Source organism: Crocodylus porosus, unplaced genomic scaffold (genome assembly GCF_001723895.1).
Source record: "Crocodylus porosus isolate Cpor-Errol unplaced genomic scaffold, CroPor_comp1, whole genome shotgun sequence".
Classification (NCBI taxonomy): domain Eukaryota; kingdom Metazoa; phylum Chordata; order Crocodylia; family Crocodylidae; genus Crocodylus; species Crocodylus porosus.
In genome coordinates, this window is record NW_017728925.1 from 9,029,143 (window position 1) to 9,048,213 (window position 19,071).

Here is a 19,071-nt window from a genome sequence, read left to right on the forward strand (position 1 = left end):
CAGCTCCTAAGATCCATGTTTGCACCACGGCAGAGCCAATCAAGACTTTGGTGCAGTGCCAAGACAGGGACCAACAATCAGTGACCTGGAGACCATGTTACAGATCACAGTAAACCTTACTATGCGACTACTCAGAAGATGTTTTGCTTAGATAGCAGTAAGCATTATTGTGTTGTAATAAAAGTTAAAACATCTTCTAGAGTGCCCCACACAACAAGGCCCTAGGCTGCATAGTTCCTTACAACAATGCAAATGCAAGTATTGGTCCAGTTTAACCCATTTATCTGAAGCCTGTTGCAGTTCTCACAGCGAGGCCACACGGAATCTCCAAGTACAAATTAAAAAAAAACCCAAAAAACATCGTTGTCTGTTGGCAGGGGTGAAATCCTCTAGGGGAATGCAACAGTCTTTGTTGGCACTAGAAGATGCAATTTGCACCTGATGTATGAGTGTGCTGGGAACCAGATCTGGCCCATTACTAAGTTAAGCAGCTTGCCTGGGGAAACGTGAGGAAACAGAGAACATCAGCTACCGGACTGAGACTGATATAGGGCTCGGATTCCCCAACTCACTAGTTCACTCATCACCCCAGAAAATGATAAATGTTATTACATCTTAGAGTACTGATAATAATTATTTGTTCAGAATACCACAACATGAGCAACGTTTCTGCTTGTCACCTAAAATGTAAGCGAGCAACAGGAAATGCTTTGTTGCCACATTTCTTCTGAAAGGGCTTTAAGTCCATTTTTGCATTTAGAAACTGCCTCTAAACAACAGAATCACTGTGAAAACACTTGGCCATTTCCAATCCACTTGGAATCCGAAGGGGATTCCCAAGTCCTGAGCTGACTGCAAAACAAAGGCAGGGATCTAAAGGCTGCATTACAAATTGCGGTCACAGAGAACAACTAAAATATATTTATTTTTGGAACACAAAAGATCTTATGACTTAGGTGGTGTCCTCAGGATGAGTCACTGCCTAACTATGGCAAGTACAGACATCACTGAGATACTTACTTGCCACACAAAGTTGTTTCCTTAGTATCCACTAACTTTGATTTTTAAATGTTGGACTATTGAAGACAATAATTGCATCCCCTGATTTAGATTAGTTTCCCTTTTTCTCCCTAGGAAACTTCTGAAGTTGTCCTCCCAGTCTTGCAGTGTCTGCTAAGAACTCGCTCAGTGTTATGCATGCAACTAGTTTATGACAAAATAGCCTGTTATTGTAGTTACGTAACCATCCTTTCCACTCCAAACTCTTTCCTTGTTTGTCACAGTGACCTGCCATGTTTAGGAGACAAATTATACAACGTGGTTGTCTACAATAGCAGGGTCTGGACTTCAGGATTCAGGGAGTCCCTTCCAACCCTATGTTTTGTGTTTGACATTGTGGGCTCTTCAGGGCTCTTATTTTCACCAGTTTAGTACTTGGCACAATGGGTTCTCAACTTGGTTGAAACCTCTAGCTGCTACCTCAATACAACTGACAGAATTTCTGTTTCTTTTGCTCTGTAATCTACTACTGAATGTAGGTGTCAGGTCATTAAGTGGTAGAAGAGGTGCTGATGCTGTGCTTGCTGCACTGGGTGGAAAAGGGGGACTGTTGTTTTGTTCTGTTTGCATAGTCTAACACTGTGCCAGAGGCTCCTTCCTAAACACTACCACAACAATAATCACTCTTGAAATAACATCAGCTTTTCTAACATAGGTTCATATCATACCATTCTACAATAAATTCTGCAATTGGAAGGTTGAGAGGGGGACTTGGTAAATTCTACCACTCCACCTGAAGTCATCCACTGAGAGGGTAGACTATAACAGGCTGTGGAAAGGATGGGAGAGAAATCCGTGTGCCCAGCTGTAAGGGTTTTGGAATAGCCAGAAGGGGGCCGGTCCTTCTCAGCTAACATCCAGAAACCTTTTCCTTCAACAAACACCACTCCACCTTTATTCCCCATATGCAGAGAGAAGACAATGCATATCAAAAATAAGTGCCTGACAATCTCAGAGGAAATATCAGCAAGAATGCAGAGAAGGTTTGACCCCTCCACCCAGCAGCTCTCTTCAGTATGCTAGAGCCCCAACTCCACAGGGCAGCTTCCCAGATTCTGGGCAATAGTGGAGAATATATCATGTACGGCAACCACCCTTCCATCTTCCTATCCTTTTTGCACACAGCTTCCTTCCCCTGGGAGATACTGATGTTACACAGGACACTATCTTGCTTCACACAGATGGGCAATAATCCTTAGTAACATGGATTATGGAAGTAGTGGAAAGCTCACAGTTTAAGACCTTCAAATCTAGACTAGACAAAGATGCATAAAAAGATGCTGCAGAAAACTGCCGTACACTTGAAAAGGGAATCATTAGGTAACCTAATAGCTTATTTTATCTTCTATATATTCTGTGAATCTAGCAACAAATATATGCTGTACATTCATGGTTGGCGTAATGCTGCTGCTGGCTTCTCAGTTGTTACCAATAAAACATAAATGCATCATGTGTTAATGGCAGTGACGAAGTGACCCTGAAAGGAAAGGATGTACAGAAATTGAAATAGTGTAAGAAAATATATATGATCCTTAAACATGGTTTTCATAAGCAACTTAATGCAGGAATGCAGCATGGTTTAATCATTTAGCACAAATCACACAGTAAAACTAGTACATTAAAAATACATGCAGCATTAATCAGCTACTCAGAATTATATGCCATCATTTCCATAAATAATATAGGATCAAAGCTGTCTTAGCAGCATTATCAGTTAATAAAGACAGCCAGTCACTCAGAATACAGTAAAGCTGCCTGAAAACTGACGTGGTGTAATTTATGAGGAAAGGAATGAAGTAGATTCTGTTGGAAGTAGTGTGACTAGTTAAACAGGTAAAGGTTATAGACAGCCTATTGATTATATAAAAGAGATGCAGCAAAAGAAACAGAAAGGATTCTTGCAAGTTTCTAAAATGACATATTAACTGCATTTACATCTTATTTAGTAATAATTGCTATGCAAAGCAGGGTGGAAGTGGGAGGAGGAATGGGTACCCTTGAGGAAAAAGCCATCCTTATATGTACAGATTCTCTCCTGTTTCAGAGCTTTGCTACATCTCTGGCTGTGGGAGAAGCAGCAGCTGCAGTCCCAGAATATAACAGCTGTCTTATTGATTTGGATAGGAAAATGTTTGTAAGAAATTCACCCCCCAAATGTTAGAATGGGTTCTAATCATGCCTGGCAGTGTTGTTGTGAGGTGAATGGTTTAACAATATCCATCTTATTGGCAAGATTAAAAAAAGCATGGAGAAATTAAGAATATGCTCGTTTCTTTTACAGTCTATGGCAAAATCCCATTGATTTCAGATGTAAACAGCAACAGCCCTAATTAACTTGTACAGGTCACAGACTAAGTGAGCAGCAGAACCAGAAATACAATCCCAGGTTCCTGGCTCCAAGTCATAGACTGCTCTGTCCACAAGACCACATTCCCCTCACAACTGTGTATAGCTCCACCCAAGCATAATATTTGAGCACCTCACACTCTCTAGTGGGTTTATCTTCACAAAGCCCCTGCACAGTAGGCAAATGCTATTATCCCATTTTAGAGCTGTGCAGTTGAGACAAAGAAAGGCTAAGAGTCCTCCCAAGATCATGCAGGAAGCCTGTGGCAGAGTAAAAAACTCACCTCATGCTTTCCAGGTCCCAGAGGAGCACTCTAATTACTAAATCATCCTTCCTCCCTTGTCTTGAGAGAGAGACCTTGGTACAGTTGTTTCTGTTATGAGAAACACGATTAACAATGCACCCTGAAAGCAAGGAACTGGGGGGCACTCAGGTCTACTCTAAGAAAATGTGAACATCTAGTCAATGTTAAGGATGAGTACAAATAATTTAGAAACTTTTAAGGTGCTCGATAAAAAAGGTTAAAGTTCCTCAGTGAAAGACTATTATTTTTAACATTTTAACTATAAAAACTTAAGATATTGGACTGTGTACAAAAATGTTGCAGAGATTTTCCAGGGAACAGCATTCATCTCTCTAACTGACTCTGAACTGGTTACAATTTACAAGCCAAATTTAAAATTCAAATAGCAAGCATTCAGAATATACTTATTCTGAGTAGCGTGGGGCCAAACTCAGATTTGTTGTCAGTTTATCCAGCTCCAGTGAGATTGTGCCCATTTATCCCTGCACTGAAACAGAACCCAACTAGTGTGTAAGCAACAGAGAAGACCAATTCTGAATCCAGCTCTGCAGTTCGTTCTTGGGTAAACAGCCCCGCAGATCTCAAGGAAGCTTTTCCCGTGAGCCAGGCTTGCAAGATCAGATCCTTCAAAAACATTCTGCAATATTTTACATGCTGCTAACAGAGTGGAATTTTGTATGGTAACATCCGGAAGTGCATCAACCAGAAAAGGAATTCATTCATTAAACAATGGGCTAGTTTTGGAAAGATTAAGTATTCCTAGGCAGATTAGTGCTATGACAACATGTTTAGATGGTCTGTTCTTTGCAGGCAGCTATGTAAGATCAAAAAACCCCAGCTGCCAAACATCTACCTCCATTGTTATGCTTGGTGAAAACAAAGACGACAGATTGTCAAAGACCCCTTGTTACTCACCCATGGGGTCTTGTTCAGATCGTGACTTGGGCCATGGTCAGGGAACGCCAGCTTGAAACTCCCCAGTGTGAGTAAGCAGACAAAGAAAGGGCAGAACAGGGAAGGGAGAGAAAAGAGTCCTGGCTAGAAGCACAGTGTGGGAAGCAAAGGGTAAATTCACAGGAGCAGAGAAGAACTAAAAACAAAACCAGTCCATAATTTTCTGATGAAACAAAAAAAAATGTTGATTTGTTGACCTAAACTGGTTCCTTAGCCCCCCAACATCTGCTTTGGTGACCTTTCGCCAACTCCAAAGCTAAGTTCTGAGAAAGCCTTGCCTGGATTTCAGATAGATCTGCTGCAAAGCCAGGCTCTCAGGCCTTGGGCAGTCCACTAACTTATCTGCTTAAGGGCAAGGAATACCAGGAGCTTCTTGCATTTGCTCAAGGAGATTGGCATTCTTACTATTAACAGTAAAGCAGACAAGAATGTCATCTTCACTGAGATGGTCCTGGCACTTCCAATTCACTGAAGATTTAAAGAACATTTGGTTTTGGACCAAAACCAAAACTAAAACCTTCCTGCAGCCTGGAAGCCTGGGTTATCAATTGGCTCTAATCAAGCCTTCAAAGCACAGCTGGTTCTACAGTCTGATCCTGGGGTGCTACAGCTCAGCACGGCTCCCTCAGGCAGGGCAGATGGCAAGGCTCCAATCTACTTCTCAGGTAGTAAAACATACGGAAGTCTCCAATCACTGGGGGTAACACTGTGCTCCCACCCTTTTCTTCATACCGAATGATGTCTTACTAAACAAGTAACCCCTGCTGGATTCAATGGATGTTCAGCATGAACCAGAGTGGCAAAATCAAACAGTGTGTGATGTTCTGGGCACTCTGAAGCTAGTCAGAGCCTTTGCTACAACCTCATTAATAAGCCAGATGAAGTCTCTGTTGCAATCTAATTTATGCAAGGCAATTCAGCTCCTTTAAAACTGTTTAAGTATTTTTTTGCCATAGGTAAGCAGAAAGAACAATCCCCTCCAATAACACAGTCCCAAAAGAAATACCTACTCTTGGCAGGCAGCACGGAAATGAGTTTGTTTCTATTGATAAAAGATGTTTGCCATTTGCAAGATCCTTGCTCCTTCTTACGAAATCTATGGAAGCATTTCCTGTCCATCCTCTGGCATTAATGCTTCAGTTCTATAATCAGCGGAATTAGTATTCCATGTGTTTGCAGGCTCTGGACCTGGTACAAAGTTTAATGGATGGCTTTGGATCAGGCCCTGTATTCCTCTCAGGCAACACTGGTATTTACTTTATGCATTGCCCCATGGGAATGGGCAGGTGGACAATACCTGCATACTCTTTTGTGGTGGTTTCCCCAGTCTTCTAGTCTGCGCACTAGTGGTCAGGGAACAGTCTTCATTGGGCCATTAATACCTTTGGCTAAGCAGATAAGCAAGAAATAGGCCTAGAATAAAAAGTCTTTGATCTGCCTTCTCCCTGTCAACAAGGAATTCTACTGATTCAGAAGAGGAAGTTACCAGAATGAACCAATGGCAGGCTACTTCACTCTGGCAAGGGGGATGGGAGACAAATAAGGAACTGTGACACCAAGACGCCGTCTATGCTGCAGTCAGAGGTAGGGTTTGAAGCATATTCAGACACTCCTGAACAAGTTTTGATCTAAGTAGCTCAAGTACCAACAGCAGTGAGGCGCTGGCTGCAGAGGTTATGATGCAGGCTGTACAACCCCACAAGGGACCATCATAAAAGACTGGGCTTGGAGGGACTTCTTCCTGCTTCAGCTAAGTCAGTCAGCCCTTTGGGAAGCTATTCTCTGGTGACTGAGATTTTATTATAGTCACCAACATTGAGGAGAAAATGCGCTGCTTTCTTTTCTAATCACAATTGGTGGAGAGGGGTCTGGCATAATTTTTTTCAAGATTAGCCCCTCTAAGGAGGGTAGTGGGTGGGGTACAGGTATAGGGATAGATGCGCAGTCGCATGGTGCAAACTGTGTAACATTTTTTTTTAGTGTGCTTTGAGCTGCCAAGTGAACCACAAGGGCCACTTGGCAGTGTTGGCGACGGAGTTACACACACACACACACACACAATTTTTTTTTTTCCAAACTAAACAAAATGCATTTTCTTTTCACCAAAATTATCTCAGTTAAAACTGAAAGAGATGTCAGGTTTCTTCGCACTAGCTTCAAATTTCAGCTACTGGAATAGTAAGGACCAAATCCTGCCACTTGGTTACACCCAAACTGCTTGCTCATAAGAGAAAAATTCAGCTCTAGGAAGTTCTGTTTTGTTTTGTTGCAGGAACCAAATAATACAAAGCCCATGACGTAAAAGATCCAAGTACATTTAACATTATCTCAGTCATCAATGAGGAAGGGGTGGATCCAGAAGACAGGTGAGCCAAATATAGAACAGCCTTTAAAGTCTGGGTGGAAAACCACATCAGACTATGGAAGGAGTCCAATATTCTACAATACTTCATGACCTAAGTTCTAATCTGTATGTGACATTTTCATCCACTTGCAGTGCTTCCTGTAATCAGCATTCAGCTATAGTTACCACTCTACAGTTTCTGAACCACTACAGTCTTTTCCTAGGCTCAGTATGAAACAGTAACTAATTTTCAACCAGGGTGCCACAGCATCCTAGGGTGCCTTGAGACTGGAGATTGGCACAGTCTGTTCAAGTGTGCCACAGGGTACCATACAATGTTAGTACTATTAGGTTTACAAACATGACTCACAAGATAAACCCATAAATTTCAATTAGAAATCCACAGCCGTGATCTTTCTGAGTTCCTTGCAACAGAAAAGCTGCTCTATTTTTTTTTTTTTTTTTTTAGTACAGAAAAATAAAGCGCTAAAAATTAAAAGCTGGCATTTTCCAGGGGGTGCCTTGAGCCTATCCAGGGCTGCCTTGAGTCTAAAAAGGTTGAGAACCTCTGGTACAGAAAGGAAAAAATAACCATTGGAGCCCCACTGTCAGGCAGTACGGAGGTTAGCTAGATTTCCAGGAATCACAGGCTGGCCCAGAGGTATGGGCCTTCCATGTAGACCCACAGAGACTCTGGAGGACTCCTTGGGGGTTGTGGAATAGCATCATGCCCTGTTCTGCAAGATGGGGCAAAACCTAGCACACTTCAAACCACCTGAGAGGGTAACTCAGCTGTGATTCCCCATGGCTAGTGGAAAGAATGGTCCGAGTGGTCAGGACATTTGATTCAGACTTAGGAGACTTCAATTCAACTCTGTTCTGCTACAGGTTTCCTGTATGAACACTGAGCAAGTCATGTACTATACCTCTAATATGCCTTAGTTCTGTCTACCTGTGCAAAATAGGGAAACTCACAGGGGAGGTAAAGGAGGAAAAGGCAATCAGATACTATGATGAGGGATCCCACAAAAGTACTTTGGCTAAATCATTAAGGCTGCTTTCTGGCTCAGGATTGCCAACTCCTATTCTCAGTCTTGCTGGATATTTTTTTTTCCTTCAGGGCCCAGCTCCTGAAATCCTGTGATTATGTCAAAATCTCAGCTTTCCCTGTAAGTTCCTATGTTTTCCTGGTCATAAAGTTTGAAAACTAGGCCCCCCAAAGTACTTACAAAAGGAAATGAAATAAAAAAGCCCACCACACATCACACCTCCAAATCAGGGGATTTTATTTTAAGCCATGAGAGAGAGAGAGAGAGAGAGAGAGAGAGAGAGAGAGAGAGAGAGAGAGAGAGAGAGTGTGTGTGTGTGTGTGTGTGTGTGTGTGTGTGTGTCCTGCTTCATGATTTTGGAGTTTTTGAGGATTACAGTGCTACCAGTCTGATGCATCTGTGAGCTCAGCCTGGCATATCCTTTCCCTGAATGAGAACACTATAGGGTCATCACATTTGCTGCTGAAGGCAGTATAATTTTATTTTACTTGAGACCGAGGACACAAGAGTTATGAATTACAACATAAACGTTCACTCCCAAGGTAGTTCCCATTATGTTTTCATGTGCTACAATTGTTCCTTATATCCCACCCTATTCTACTGTAACTCAATTCCTATTTCCTTTTTTTTTTTTAATTCAATCCTACTGACATCTCCTTGAAACCTTGATATCTCAGCAACCACACTGAACCATAGATCCTGAGCTTTCAAATGATACCAAGTTTAAGCTGCATTTCCAGGTGATTAGCAAGAGGCTGGGCCCAAGCCGCCACACTGCAGTTCCCATAGGGCGTTCTAGGTACCCTTTACATACCATTTCCCATCCTTTGTGTTTAAGATGAATGCCATCGAGCTTCCCCAGACTGCATTTAGCTAAACTCCCTCTGCCTGTAAGCCCAGCAAGAGAGACCCCAAATTCTAGGAAGCAAAGGGGTGCACTGCTTGGAGATTCATAGATTTTTAAGGCAGAAGAGATCGTTTAGCCTGACCGCCTGTTTCACATAGACAGAGATGCTGGTTTTCCAGAAAATTTTCCAATGCCCCAAATAGCGCATGATCTGATTTAGCATGTTTATTTGACTTATATTTAGAAAACAAAACTAAAAAAGTACCCCCATGTTATTTTTATGTCCCAATAGCCACACGTATTTGAACTGAAATATTTGATTAGGAAAAGCATGAAATACAGCACACTTAATGTGGTTTAAATGTTATATTCAAACTAATTCAAAACTGTGTGAAAAGAAATTATTTTTATTGGAATACTTGTAAAAATGTAAAGAATACACAATAGCATATACTTCCCTTAAATTTAAACAAAGAATGTAAGAAAAAAAACAAAGGCACTGAAAACTGTTGACACACTAATTTTAGCACACTCAAAGAACTGCGCATGATATGCTGTGGTTGTCCACTCATCTACTTTAACAGAGTTTAACTCTCTTCCACTAAGGTCATTGCTGCACCTCCAGTTTCACTGTCACCAGAATCACCTGCACGACTTATTAGTTCCATTTCAGAATCAGATTGAGGTAAATCTGATTCAGAACTACTTGAACCACATTCTTTTTTGCTAAAGGATGGTTTTACCAATAAGTCTTTGGGCAAGGGCAACTTCTTCACCAATTGTGCTTCTGACTGATTCTCCAGAAGCAAGAGATTCTGAGAAACAGAAACAAGCTTAGTGGTACATTCATTTGGTTTTGATTTGACCTGTACAACCAATTAAGTGAATTCGTAACTTGATTTTTGGTTTGGATTATTATGCAAGTGTATTTACCCTCCTGTTTACAAATCAGTAAAACACTCTCTCACATACTTCCTAGGGATAATCGCCTGAAAAACATTAATTACAACTTTGAAACTGCCACACTTGCCTAACAGTGTATCGGCATGCATTCATTGTTACAAATTAATTTTAGGAAAAAATTAATTTTTAAAAATGGAAAATTTCCCACAGAAAAATAAAGCACTGGAAAATGTTCTGCTCCACATCACTTCACATAGACCATAAATCTAACTCACCAATTACTGCATTGAACATTATAATGTACCCAAAGGGGTCCTTTGTGAAGTCACAAGGTGTTTCCTTGCCTGCCTGTGACATAAATGCTAGCAGCACTGGCACAAGATAGATCCTGTTTTCTGCCCATAGAAAGACAGCAAAAAGTTTAGGAAAAAGGAGGGCAGTTATGAGGGCAGAGGAGAGGAAGGAAACAGAGCAATCCCAGCAGGCAGAAAGGAATTAGAATAGAAAAAGCAGGGAAAACACCTGTCCAGTTCTTGAGTTTCTAGACCAGCCTGTTTCCTAATGAATCATACTTCAGAACTTTTCCCTGTGGTACAGAGAAAACATTGATCGTTGGTTCTTCTCCGAGGTTGGGTCCAGGCCCAAACCAAGCCAGAACCTCACAGACTGCTCCAGTATCACTTTAGTGTAGCCCCCACCACATGCCAGATGATTGCTAAGTACTTATAGATCTATATGCAGGCTAAGTACAGACAAATGGGCAGAATGCAGAGGAAAGGGAAAGGTAGCAACAATATGCAAACTGTAAAAACAATATGAAAACATGCGAGCTTGATTCTCCATCAGCAGTGCAGGAGGGGTAGGCCTTTAAAAGGAAGGCAGGAGCTTTGCAAGTGAGCTCAGGAAGGCTGCTCCATCCACGTAAGAGGTAGCATACACAGAAATCACTGATTGTGTAAGAAGCTGACAAGGGAGCAGGCAAGGATGGAGGCTTTCTGAAGACACCATGATGCCCAACAAGGGAAGATGGATAAGTGAGGGTTAAAGAATTTTGTAGCACCTTTAACTAGGTCCAAAGGGGTAAAACTTTCAAAGGCAACTAGGTAAGGTGGAAATCCAAGCCCCACCAAGACTTGGACTTTTTGAAGTGTGTTACAGGAAGCTTAAATCTGATGTGATAATTGGTGGGATTCAGACTCATGTCTCCTTTAATACTGGTGTTTGCTGCAGTAGTATAGGTAGTTCTGTGTGTGTGCTCAACTGTCATCCCACACAACTTCCCTGGTAGGTGGACAGGTATTCTCCATCTTTTACAGATGGAGAAACTGAGGCATGGGGATTCCTGAGACTTGCCTGGGTCCCCAAAAAGGAGGAGCTAGGAACTAAAAATTGAGCTGCTCCTTGTGTAACCTGGGCGGTACTCCAAGAGGTACCCCCTCTCCAATTGAAGGGATCAAAGCAGGTGCACAAGCACTGTGGGAGGTGTAGGGACTCTCCTCCTCCTATAGAGCAGAGCCAGACCACCAATGGGGACTTAACCATATACCTTTTAATACTGGAAACATAACAGGCATAAATCAGAGGGTATAGTGCCCCAACAGGGCAGGATTCAACAAAGGTTAGACACTTACAATCATTGACAAAAAACAGGGTTTTTTTATAAAATATAAAACAAAAACAGCAGAACAAACAATACGGGTTGGTGAAATATAAAAAAGGCACAAAATGCAAAATGTCAAATGACAAGGAAATATAGGGCCTTGCTACCTGGAGGGGGAGAAAGGGAGGGAAAAAACACAATGGCCCCTTTCCCCTGCAAGAAGATTTGCTTCTTGTTAGCTCACTCAGCCCAAGTCACCTCAGCTGGGACTTTAACCCAGATCTCCCACGTGGTAGGCCAGAATGCTGCCACACAACCACCACTGGTGGCGCTGCTCCAGCCTGCTAGGGGTCTTGACCCTCCCGGAGCCCCGGCCTCATGTTGAGCTGCCTGGCCTGTCATTGGAAGAGCTGGAAGCAGAGCTGGAAACCTCTCAGGTTGCTGCTCAGATCCTTGCTGAAGTGGAGGGGAGCCTCTCTTCCTGGCTGCATGCCACACTGCTGAGGGTCCCACTGCTGCCTGCAGGTCCTGCTCTTTCAGGCTCTTCTGAGGCACTGCTCCTACTCCGCTGGCTCAGCTCTTGCCAGCTCTGTAAAGCTCCTTCCTTGTTGTCCCTCACTGATGTCTCCTGAGTCAGCCCATGCTGCCCCTTTTATCCCCCTCCAGGTGACCCAAGGGGCCAATCAGGGGGCACGGGAGAAGGGGGGGAGTCTCTGGGGCCTGATTGGTGTGAAAAGGGAATCCCAAGTCCTCCAATCATCTTTTACCCCTTCAAAACCCCTGGGCCAAATCATTACCAGACTGGTGAGGAAAGGGAATCCCAAGTCCTCCAATCATCTTTTGCCCTTTCAAAACCCCTGGGCCAGGTCACTGCCAGCCAGCCCATCACACTTGTTTCCAGATATGTCTCTGCCATTTCCCACTTCTCCCTTTATTTTTTGTACATTACACTTCTTTTTGAAATGCTCATCTCAAGGATGCAACCAGTGGCTAACCAGAAAGACGGCATGTCAAGACGGGTAAGAGAACAGAGGCCATGGGCCACGGTGTGTCAGGAGGGGTAAGAGAACAGAACTGCCAATACCTTTGCTCTACAAATAAATCTTGTAAACAAGGCAATCCTACATACAACTGATTAATAATACTGAATTGCACTGAACTGTATTCCCCCTGGGATTTTACATACCTCTGTGGGATTTGCCTTACCCTCCGGTTTGTGAGCCGAGACTATTAGCTAATCTTTGGCTGCACCTTTTCAGTCTGGGCAACCTACTCTAGTAGCAGAAGGAACTACGGTTCTGGTACATACAACATTTCAAAAGCAGCTCCATAGGTCCATTACTACTAGTATGTTTTGCTTGACTTCTACTCCAGATTTCAATGTAGCATAATATGCTTTGTTTGGGCACAACTCAGAGAGGACACAACTACTATAGCGGTCTTTAGTTCTAGATCCAGATGCTGAACACACACATTTTTGGAGATGTACCAATCTAAAGATCCCACTTGGATGATTCTCCAGGTAGGGGTAATTTTCAAAATTTGGGATCTGGGATTTCAAAGACCCTCCAAGTTTCAGAAATATCTGGACCAGGCCTCTGGATTAGGTTCATCTCTAGTCAGTCATCAGTTTTCATCTCTGTTGTAGGCAGCAACAAAATCTATTTATTGTGTAGTGAATATTTAAATGAATGGATAGCAAGGCAGGCAGATCCACTGCATCTGCCATAGGTGAGGCCAGGTCTGTGAATGGGGTGAAGAGGGAGCATCTTCCAAAGCAGAAGACATTTAGATCTGTCTCAGGAAGACTTTCCATTTGTTCTTTCTTGTTTGGTGTTTCCCCTTATCTGATAGCATTTGTCTAGACTGAAAGTAAAGGCTTAGCTCTTTGCTTGTGGAAAATCTACCACTGACTACCTACTATGAAGCATATGAACACTAACCTAAAGACTTCAAAAATCATGAGTTAATCCTTTCCTTAAAACCCTGAGATCTGCTGAGAAATTGTGATATTTAAATACATAAATGTAAAAGAGGTTTTCTTCCCATCCCACTCTAATGTAGGAGCTTTTAGGGGGGTCACATTTGCAAGTTTGTCTTAATAGTGACAAGGGCTACCAATTAACTCTTCATAAACTGAAATCCAGAGTTTTGATGTAAGCACAGGACTTAAGAAGCTGAGATGTTGAAGGGCGGGGGAAGGGGGAGGAATATTTTACATTTCTAAAAATCATAGGATTGGAGTAGTTGAAAACCTGTAAAGTCCAGAAGTGAACAACGCACTGACAATAAACTGGTAATAACAATCAGCACTTAAAGCTTGATAGCACTGAACACACTATGGGCTCAGAGCTTTTCTCCCACTTTTTAAAACCAGTATAAGTGTATTTACTCCACCTACTCTAATGGGCCTATTCCTGATTTTTACCAGACTCATCAACATCAGACTATGCCAGTATTATTTTACTGAAAATGGGTTAAAACAGGAGAGCTGAAAGTAAAATACAGCCTAGGAAAAAGGGTTACATTTATGTAATCAACCATACGATGCTCATTTGTTGTACTGGTACTCCTGTAATTAAAACCTCACGACTCCTTGAAAAATGAACCTCTTCTCCTAGAAGATTGCTGGCGATGCTTCATATACTTGAACCACGTTAAAAAAAACAAGAGATCAGCTACCATACACACTAGTGATTCTGCATACCATACATGCTAACTTTGCAAGTCAAGCAGGCTTCTCTACATCAAATCAGGAAGATGCCTCTGAAATGATCCATAACCTGCCGAAAGTAGACAGATGTTTTTATAGCAGAACTTCATTGGATGATGGATTCTGGAATCCTTCCTCTGAAGGTGGCCTACACCCATTATATCTGCCAGTAGGCAGGAAACCCAACATCAATCAGTTCTAATCTCAACCTGCCATGCTAACAAATAAAGTATTAACATTTAGGCATAAGCGTATTTTTTTGCATAGGCCTTTGTTGTATGCTCGTCATCACTGTGGTACAAAGCCACAGGAGAGGAATAATTTATAGAGATCAACTGGCCATAGCTATTAATAATAATTAGTACTTAGAAACTACAAAACAGTTCACCAACCTCTTCACACACCTGCAGCAGGTAGAAAAGTATTATGATCTCCATTTTACAGATGAGGAAACTGAAACACCAAGAAGGGAAGTAACTTGCCCATGGGCACACACGAAGCCCAAGAAAGAAAAGGGGTTAGACTCAGTGAACTTATCTGTGCGCCACAACACAACAGCATGCAGATATATCCCATGCCCAGTTTGCACACAATGACTCCAGAACCAGAACCTAAACAGTCACATTACTGTGGTGCTGTAACTGGGCTAATAAGCTCCACTTCCCAGGATTTTCTCAGCAGCAGCCCATGTGTAATGCCACCTTAACGCCGCTGTACTGCTTCTGGTTCCAGAGTTGGCACACACACAGCTAACATGAGGTATCTCTGCATGGTGCTATCTTGCTCCATAAAGACATGAACTCCTGGTGCCAGTCCTTTGCTGAAACCATCCATTTAGGTAAGCATGCCAGGGTGACGTATAGATTATGCAAGATCATGCAGGGAACAGGAAAGAGTGTTTCTTACTAGTCCTGGTCTTTCTTCTCATGCCGGGTGTCACCTATGTGTGGTCATTGTAATTTTGCCCACATAAGCAATGCTGGTGCCCTGCATTGAAAACATGAACACAAGGTCATGGTTTTCTTACTCTTAGCGGGTGCTGTTTTTACATTATTCAGAGACATGCTGCCTCCAAAGAACTGTCCTTCTAGAAGCAGTAACAGAAATGCAGCATCTTCTGACACTGCATTATCTGTCTTATCTGTCTTGAAGACAATACACTACTTCCATTAATGACAATAAAAATGCTGGCTGTTGGTTACATCCCTGCTACTAATTTAAGTCAGTTTCCCTCTTGATACATTTCAATGTTTGCAGAGGAAAACCTAAACCCAGAATCACATGGAGACTATTTACTTGACATGATTCAATACAATGTGTATATTCACCCTCTATACTTGAGATCCTCATGCTCAAACTACACATTCTGGAGACTGCAACTTAGTGGATTAATGTGTTGACTGAGCAGAAGTTTAACCCTAATGCAACAGAGAAAGTGGTTTTTGATCTAAGAAAATACAGCCGCTTATAGTCTTACCTACAATTCCCAATGTTAAATCATCCTGTATCTTCACCAGGACAGAGACAAAATGCAATAGAAAGAAAGACAGAAATTAAAAAAAAAAAAAAAAGTGAGAGCATAAAAAGGAGAGAAGCCATCAACTGATTGCACTTCTAGCCAAATCAGACAGATTGACTAATATCACTTACATGACAGCGATGAAAAGGGAAAGAACATATTTCACTGTTCTTTCCCATCACATCAAAGAATGTTTCACATCTTTGTAATAAATTCAATACTCCTTGAAAAAAGTATTTTTAGTGCTAGGGTACTTAGGTATATATTGATCAAAGTAATCTGCATTTCTGAAGCTTTAGAGGCAAATTCTCTACTGGAATAAATAGGCAGTTTTGTCCATTTTAGATAAGGGCAGATTGGGCCTTCAGTTTTCCATAGAAGTAGATGAAAGCACAAAAGGTTAAGAGAGCACAGCATGGACCATTCTGCTGACACAGCACCTCATGTCTAAGCTAAGCAGAAAACAGAAGTTTTTGCCCTTGCCTTTGCCTCTTCATTTTTCCAACTCCTTACCTTCTTATTTTATTTAGTTCCAAGGCACTTTGGGGACACTGTTCATATGAAATGGGCAATACAAAAACAAGGGCCAGATCCTCTGCTGGTGTAAATCAGTGTAGCTCTGCTTGATTCAAAGGGAACAGCTTCAGGCCTAGAGCCGAGCTAACTCTGTTGTGATAAGGGCCTCCCAGAATGGAAAGGGCTTTAAAGTCTTCAAACACACTTGGGTGGAAATCAGATATTGTATCTACAAAGGCCTCTCCTCCCTTCAGCAAACTGATCTTTTGCATATCCCAAACACAAACTCTCGATGTGTATCCTAGTTTATTCAACTACCATTAATCCCAATCCAAGCGCACTGATGCCCGTGTGTGGAGGTAGACAGAAGGGAAAAGAACCACTTACTCTTAGATATCAGCTCTGCCTTTAAGGTACCAGTCAGGGAGTTCTCTAGGGGTCATAATGCCCTATGGAGCTCCTAACAGCAGCTCCAACATAGTCTCCTCTCTGAATCTACCCAGCTCTGCTGGCTGGTGTGAAGGGAGGGATGTGCTCTCCCCCTCACTCCCCTGTGCATTGTTCTGTTCAAGCCAAGAACAAGTGCTGTGCGCACCACCTTCACTTGACTCCTGCAGAGTTGACTCAAGGTAAAGGAGAGGACTGCCTTTTTTCCTCTCACCTGGAACCAAACAGTCTTTACGTCCAATCAAACCAAAGACACGTCTTCCATGTCTCTCTATAAGCAGCTTGCTTCTCCCAGAGAATATTTAATTAACCGTCACAGTGATACAGCTGTTTGATGCATGTTCGAGGGATCTGTTCCTTAACCCTCGTTGGGTCCACAACATTTCTCCTTAACAGGGTAGCACCAGCTTGACCCTGCTTCCCCAGAAGCAAGTGGGAGCTCTGCCATCAAGTTCAAAGGCGGGTGGACCCACGCATCTTTGTTTCGGGGGGGAGGGGGGGTCATGTGGCTATTTGTTCAGGAAACCATCGCTTGTCTCTAATCCCTCCACTGACCCCTGGGTACTTTTTCAAAGGCTCCAAGACCAGTTCCTTTCCAAATGACCTCCTATTTGTGACTCCCCACTGCCCCTGTCAGTGTGAAGTTTACTCTGTGCTCATACAAACCTTACTTCATCTTGGGTATGGGACCTGCTAGCACAGGCATCAGCTTCTAAACTCCAGCTGACTTCACCGTGAGCAGGACCAAGCCCCTTGTGAGGGTGAATGAAAGACTCCAGGCCAAATCAAACCCCCCTTCGCAGTTCCCTTCTCATACATACACCCATCCTAAAACTGCCAGTCGCACCATGTGCATACATTTGAGTTTAGTCGATCTGCGGAGTATCTGAATGCCAGCATGTAATAAAATAAGCAAATAAACAGAGAAAGAAACTGCAGGTGTCTACCAGAACAGGAGGCTTGCCCACGACCTGGCTTGCCATGGTTTCATCTAACGCTCACCCCGCTGGGACTCTTTGTATGCTCACCCCGCTGGGACCCTTTGACCCCAGCTGAGGAGCTCCTGCCCTTGGGGTGGGGGGCTGGACTCGATGGTCCCTTCCCGCCCTAACGTCTATGAAGTCTACGAAATCAAACATCACTATCGCCAGTCTATCCTAAAGGAAGGTGGATTCACAAGAAAGCAGCCAGGGCCAGGCAAACAACCTTCACCCTCTGTTCAAGCATGACTGATAAAAGTTTCCACCTGCATATTTTTTTTGTTATTATTCAACGGGCCAGCCTTGCCAGCCGGATCGGGACTCAGCCCTGCAGCGCTCCGGGGGCAAAGACACGCACAGAAGCCACACCAGAGACATCGCAGCGCGCTCCAGAGCCCGGTTTTTACCGCCAGGGAGGAAGGCAAGCGAGAAGGCAAACCTGCCCCTTGTCTCTTCCCCCTCCCGGCTTGGGCCCGGGGTGGCGGTGCCCGGGAGCGCTGCAGGGCCTGGCAGACACTCACCTTGGCTGCTGCTGGCACCGGCCGCCTCCTCCTCCTCATCCTCCTCCACCGCCCCCTCCTCCTCCGCCGCCGCCGCCTCCGCAGCAGTAGCAGCAGCAGCACTAGCAGCAGCAGGTGTGGAGGCGGTGTCCGGGAGGGCGCTGGGCGCTGCGGGCTGCACCGAGGCGGGGCCGGCGCTGGGCTCCTGCGCCGCGAGGGCCCGGCGGGGGCTCAGCTCGTTGCTGTCCACGTCGGGGCCGGCGGGGGTGGCCCCGGGTTCGGCCGCGGGCGCGGGGGGGAGGCTGGGCGCGCCGTGGGCCAGCGCGGACACGAAGCAGAGCAGCGCGATGCCCGCCGCGGCCGGCGGCAGCCTCAGGCGGCGCCTCATGCTCGGTCGCTCGCTCATTCATTCATCCGTCCCCCGGCCGCGGGCCCCCGCCGCCCCGCGCTGCCCGGGAGACAGCAGCAGCCGCGGCGGCGGCGGCACCATGGCTCCGCCCGGCCTCCCTCAGTGACAGCGCCGGGCGCTCCCTCACGCCGCCCTCCCGCCCTGCCCCGCCGGGGCGGTGGCGATGGGCGGGCGCCGCAGCCAATCGCGACGCGGAGCCCAGGTTTGTGACGCGCCGCGGGGCCAATCCGCACGCGGCGGGGGCGGGGCGGCCCGGGCTGGGTGCGCTGCATTGTGTTCGCGGAGTGACACGGGCGCTGCGTGCGGGGACGCCCAACAAAGGGGCCCGCGCGGGCGGGCGGGCGCGGTGCTGTGCGGTGCTGGGGCCCCTTTGTTCCTCCTGCCCGCCTGTCTGCTGTACGTTGCAACGCGCTCCCCGTTGCAAACAATGAGGAAGGTGCCCGGATGGCATGGCAGGCGGACAAAAGCCCGGGCAAGCGTCTTCTGCTGCTCCCCTCAGGATAACGCCGATTTCCAGAGGGCGCCCAGGCAGGGCAGGGGGCTGCAGGGCGGCCGGTGCCGGGGTGGCGGCGAGTGCAGA